The sequence below is a fragment of the Adiantum capillus-veneris genome, chromosome 6 (assembly GCF_014529385.1).
Source record: "Adiantum capillus-veneris isolate H3 chromosome 6, ASM1452938v2, whole genome shotgun sequence".
Classification (NCBI taxonomy): Eukaryota; Viridiplantae; Streptophyta; class Polypodiopsida; order Polypodiales; family Pteridaceae; genus Adiantum; species Adiantum capillus-veneris.
In genome coordinates this window covers 28717028-28723027 of record NC_140936.1, presented here as the reverse complement: position 1 = coordinate 28723027, position 6000 = coordinate 28717028, and positions in this window count along the sequence as shown.

Sequence of the window (6000 nt, the reverse complement as noted above, 5' to 3'; positions counted from 1 at the left end):
ATCTCTACAGTCATCACGCTGGTGCAGCTAAAGTTGGTCCGAGCTAGGAGATGGTCTATGCCAGGCAGAGGCAGCATGTGACTGCAGTGCAAAAGGCTAGGGCGGGTGCCAAGGCCCTAGGCAGCCAAAGGGTAGCGGGAATGTATTCCTGATGCGGTTTTTAAGGCCAAAGGTGCTGCAAGATGATCCAAATGGGATGGCAGATCAAGGTGTCCGGAATGCCAAGTCAGTGTCCTCAAATGTAGTGTTCAGTGTTCTCTAGAAGCCAGTCCAGACAGCTCGTCAAACGGAGCCCGAATATGCGAGATATGCAAGTTGAAGTGGGATGCGTTTGCAGATCCTCGCCGGATTGGGCGGGCACAGGTGGTTGGTCAAGGCGGGTGTGAAATGATACATGGGAAGTCCTCGAGTTGTGGAGCACGCCCGTCTTTACGGATTCTCAATCGAAGCTCGAACGGGCAAGTTATGGCCTGTGAAATATTTGTCAAGGGTCGGGTATGTGATCACTAGGCCGTGTTAATAGGCATGTTGGCAATGATATTTTTGAGCTCGCTAGAGTTTTGGAAATTTGTATGCGATGTGGGGAGTCCGCCGAAATTGGTGGCTCGCTGATCGGAGTTATGGGCATCGAGATGGGCCCAGTTCGAGTGGGCAAGGGGTTACGACAAGAAGGGATCGGATGTTTTTCTCGTCTCTGAAACAGGTTATCCGAGGCCAAGGTGTGGAATGGTGGGGAAGCGTGAGGGTTTGGAGCCGACAGGGGGATCTCCCATGTGGCATGATCGAAGAATTTAGGAGGCAAACCTGAGCACCGACGATATTCGAATCAAATGCTTAAGTCTTTTTAATTGTAAGTAAAAGAAGAAAAGGTGGCTGGACTCAAGAGGGGAAGGAGAAAGAAAAAAGGAGGTTCAAAGATTTTTTTAAGGGGTGGCCTCTCAAAAAAACCAGTAGCGCCGGCCGCCACTGAGGAAGAAATGTTTTGGAAGTGAAGTAAGGGGGTTTTCTTGGGGGAAAAAAGAGAAAGGAAGGCGAGGAGCAGGGCTTTTGGAGGAAGAAAACGGTTTTCTTTTTCTTGGGTTTGGAAAAAGAGAGTGGGGAGAAAGAGAAGCGGTCCATGCGCTCGAGAGGTCGGAGTCATCGTGATTGTGGATCGCCGTGAAGCGGCTCGGAAGGTGGAGCGACTTGCGGAGAAGGAAAAGTAGGAGGGGTTTTTTTCCGTGTGCTGGGCAATCGAAGCGGGCTTGAACGGCGAATCGCCGTGAAAGAGCTCAGAAAAGCAAACGCCTTGCAGTAAAGGGAGCCAGCGAGAGGCTACCAAGAGAAGGAGCCGCTATGCGAGTGAAGCCAATGAGGGATTTTTTGGCGAGGTGTGTATCGACGGCGTAGAGCTTCGAGGGATGTGTGTGCCCCTTTGTATGAAGCGGCGGTGGCCATGGTGCAACATAGAGCATGGTTCATGGATCTTGTACAGGGTGTTTTTTTTCATTGAAGGAAAGCTGTCATTGCCGTTTTTTGGCATCGTCTTCCCCCCTTTCTTCTTTGCTCGTCTCCACGGTGTGTGGTGCCGGTGTGTGTGAGCATGTGTGTTTCCCCGGGCCCCGTGTGTGTGTGAGAGAGAAAGAGAGAGAGGTGTTGAGTTGTGGAAGAGCTAAAAGCGGGCAAGAACGGTGTGGTAGCTTTCTGAGGATTGTGCAACGCGTGTGTGCGTTGGGCGAAGCACAGGCGAGGCCCTGCTAGTGTGAATCGTCTTTTTTGAAGGTGTTTTCGAGAGGACAGGGGTGCTGTGAATACCCTGAGCTATATAGGGGCCATTGCGTGTGTGTCGGGTGTGTTCCCCATTCCCCCTCTCCAACGCCCGTTCACCATGCAAATCATATCGAAATCGCACGAAACTTGAAGGAAAGCTATAGGGGACTATCAGGAACATATCATATAACTGTCACAAAATTTTGGGGAGGTACATGAATTGCGATCGTTCGTCCCAAAGTACGCAAAAACAGTAAACGGATGATCCTAAAGAGTCGTTTTTGGGTCCCTAAAGCCTCTCCTAGGGTCAAAATAACATAAAATACGCATATAAACACTCAAAACATTGATTTAAAGCCTAAATGGATGCGTTTGAAACCTTCACCGAATCTTGAATGCTTACACTAGAGTAAGAGGAACGCAATGCAAGAAACAAAACTGAATTTGGATTACCGTAGCCACAGAAGCGATGATACAAGTTGGAGCAAAGAGGTAGCTCTCTGTGCGTAACTCAATAGTCACTTATCTTCAAAAAATAATCTCTCTTTTCACACTAACCTTAGTGTATTATATACCTAGGGCTTTCTAAAGTGGCCGGCGGCCAACTTCTCATGGACCTTTACATACATCATTGGAAAAATTGCATCTTTGACTTAGACTTGACATAGACGATTGACATTAAGCTTTTACAGAGTTTGATGTATTAAACATCGGAAAAATAATGTGACCACATCAAAACTTTGGCCGGCTAACCCAACGGGCGCCTTGGCTAGGTGGGTGCTTGTATGTTGTTATCACCTCCAAACACTCGTGGATCCAACATAGACAAAATAAGGCACCTTCTATTTTGTTTATGTTGATTGAAACCCTTTCAGACAAAACAAGGCAGATCACCAACCTCTAGGTAAGACATGCCCTAGGGAACTGTGTCCCAAAGATGAAACCCTATATGAACATCATATGACCCACCTGCTTCCCTTCTTACCTTGACTACTTAAGAGTGCCAAAAAACAAGGTGAGGACTCACCATGGCCTGAGTATTTGGTGCTATGGTTTATTTTTGGGCACTTTTTAAGTGGAATCAAGAAAGATCCATTTTTTTGCAAAAAGGAGGGGGGGGGGGGGGGGGGGGGGCTGGCTTGTCATATCAGAGAAGAGAGGGGAGGGCGGATAGTAAAATCTCTCTCTCTCTCTCTCTCTCTCTCTCTCTCTCTCTCTCTCTCTCTGTCTCTCTCTGTTGCTCTCTGCACTGGTGAAGTGTGTGTCGGGGCAGTCATCGGCCCCTAGGGCTACAAACATGGAGGCGTAATATATTTGAGGTATCTGACCAATGAGGCAGAGCTTCTTCTTTCTTTTGTGTTGCAAGTAGGAAAGTTCAATGGCAAACATGCTTGAGGTATGGGGGGACCGGGTCAAGTCAGACAAGGGGCAAATCTCTGTCTCTGTCTGTCATGCAGCAGGTCAAGCCCAAGCAGTAGGACGAGGGGGGTTGTGCTTTGGGGGCTATCTTCTCTCTCTCTCTCTCTCTCTCTCTCTCTCTCTCTCTCTCTCTCTCTCTCTCTCCCAGCCCCTAGGGATCTCACACAACGCACCTCATCTCTCTCTATCTCTCTCTCTGAGCTTTGTGCAAGGGGCTCGCCCTCCCACAACCTCATTCAACCAGTGAGAGAGGCATATCTTCGCTACCATACGTCGTTCATTTTGGCGATGGCGTGCTCGATAGGCGCTAAAGGTAGAGCTTTGCTTGCTTATGTCGTTCATCTTGGCGATGCCGTACTCAGGTTGTAGAGGCGTAGGGAAAGAGGCTGGAGGCCTAGGGGTAGCGTAGGCCCACATGGGGGCGGGGCCGAGGGGGAATCTGAAAAGATTACCCCTTTTTAATTCCCCCCTTGAACCTAGTAGTTATGTGTGACATGGAAAAAGCAAAAAAGAAGCGACTTCCATTACCATATCAATGATATCATCGATTCAATGGGCTATTTTGCACACATTAGCCGAGACGTGCCCACCCACACACACACACACACACACACACACATATATATATATATATATATATATAGAGAGAGAGAGAGAGAGAGAGAGAGAGAGAGAGAGAGAGAGAGTGACCACAATGAGGAGCATCAATGTCATGCCAAGCTTTCCAAGTGTTGAGATAGAATGGGAAACCTAGAGAGATCACGTTGAGAAAGACTACGTGACGGTGTCTAATGGACCATTTTTCCTTTTTTAATGGCTATTTTTCTTGTCGAGGGCCATTTCACTTGTCAAAACAGGAGCTCAATAAATTGTCCCATCATTTGACATGCTATAATGTAAATATTACTTGTCATTTTTTCTTGGACACGCATGGACATATGAACAGGTTCATGTATATGTTTGTATTTTGATGCATATGTATGTCTACGTATCATGCTACACAAGGCATGTGAAAGGGAGCTTGAGAAATTTCTGAAGGCTAAGGACGTCAATGAGGTCCTTGTGGTACTAACCTCGAATGGAGAAGAGCAGATGCACCCTGAAACGACCACCTACAACAACCTGATTGACAAATTGTTGAGCGCAAATGAAGTGAAGAAGGCTCTTGTCTCACTCTTGCTAGAGTCATCATTGAATTTCTCATTTAGTAATGTATCAATACCTCTGTTTATCTCAAGTAGGGGTCCCCAATTTTTTATTTTAAAAAGAAGAGGTGAATGTTTGAGGATGCGGGTCTACAAAAATCTACTGCAATCGCATGGTTGCTGGAGTTTTGTGTGGGCCGCTTGTGGACTGGGTGGTTTAGGTGCCATGCAATTTTGTATGGATGCAATCGCTTTGTGGGCTTGATGGTAGATGCGTTTGGCTGGTGTGCATGCAATCACCATAATCGTCTGGTAGGAGGTCCTATTTGCATGATTTTAAATCTGTAAGTTCCAAAAGGTGCTGTCAGCACAGGTCTCAGTAGGCGTCCCCAGCTATGCACGCGTAGGAGTCCAAGGCTGCTTGCGACCTGTTGAGGGCTACCATTGTTATTAAGGTTCGCTCTTCTCTTTTTTACTGTGGTGCTATGTCTACATGTGTTGTGTTCCCTTACACTATTGGCTCTCCTCTGCATGTGATGTACAACCTATGTAGTAGTATACACAGAGAGTAGAGCACTAGGTTCATGTGTGAGGAGGTAGCACTACTGCTTTGGACAGAGGTGCAAGGCAGGATGAGACCACGTCAACAAGGTCTATGTAGGCAAGATGGAAATGCAGAGGGGGAAGGTAGAAAGTGTTGATAGAGAAGGGAAAGGCAGGAGGCAAGTGGGGGAGAGAGAGTGTTTGTGTGTTCGCATGCGTGCGTGCACGCAGGTAGGAGGAATTGAGCATGGCCGCAATGTTTTGCCAGAAGAAATTGAGTTTCTTCTTTTGGGGGTTTTCAATGTCCAACCTTCTTTACTTTTCTTTCGAGTATTTCTTCACATGCTTGCGGCTTCGGAGGTTATGCGACCAATAAATTGAATGAATTTAATGCAATGTGACGTGCATTATGCAGGGGCCGGTCAAGGTGTGTTGCGACCAACAGATTGGAGCTTGCAACGTAATTTGTAGGAGCTTCATTAGGGTTCCTTGGCTGGTTGTACAGAAGGTGCAGCGCTATCCATGTACACACACAAATTGACATATTCAAGTATTTGTTTCACTTCTTAAGAGGTTTTCCCGTTTTTACATTTGAGTGTTGTGCATGAACATAAATTGTATTTTTTTTGTACAAAATTTTTAGATGGCTTCGCGTAAGAAAAGGGCACGCGAGTCATCCAATAGAGATATACCCGACAATTCCATGTGGGATAGAGCACATGAAACATTGAATAAAGACGTTTCAGAGACGTCCACGCGGGGTAGAGGTAGGCCTAGGATGATGGTGGAGGAGAAGACCATACAAGAATCACAAAAAACAGTAAGAATGTTTGAACTTAGCATTATAGTGTCAATGGGCGGGGACGAACATAGATGTAGGCCTACTACCTAGGGTCAACGATTTCCTTGAAAAAGAGTATGTCTCAGGAATGTGTTCCATAGAGAGAGGTGGAACACTGTTCCATCTTCATTTCCAAATGGTCTTGAGATTACTATTTGACAGCGCATTCAAGCATTGGAAATTCAGTATTAGTCATCCCATAGGTAATGACTTTCTTAGCAGTGTTCATAAGATGGTCAATACAGGTAAATGTTATCCATCATCATCATGGATAACTCCCCACCAGGGTTGAGGTATGACATT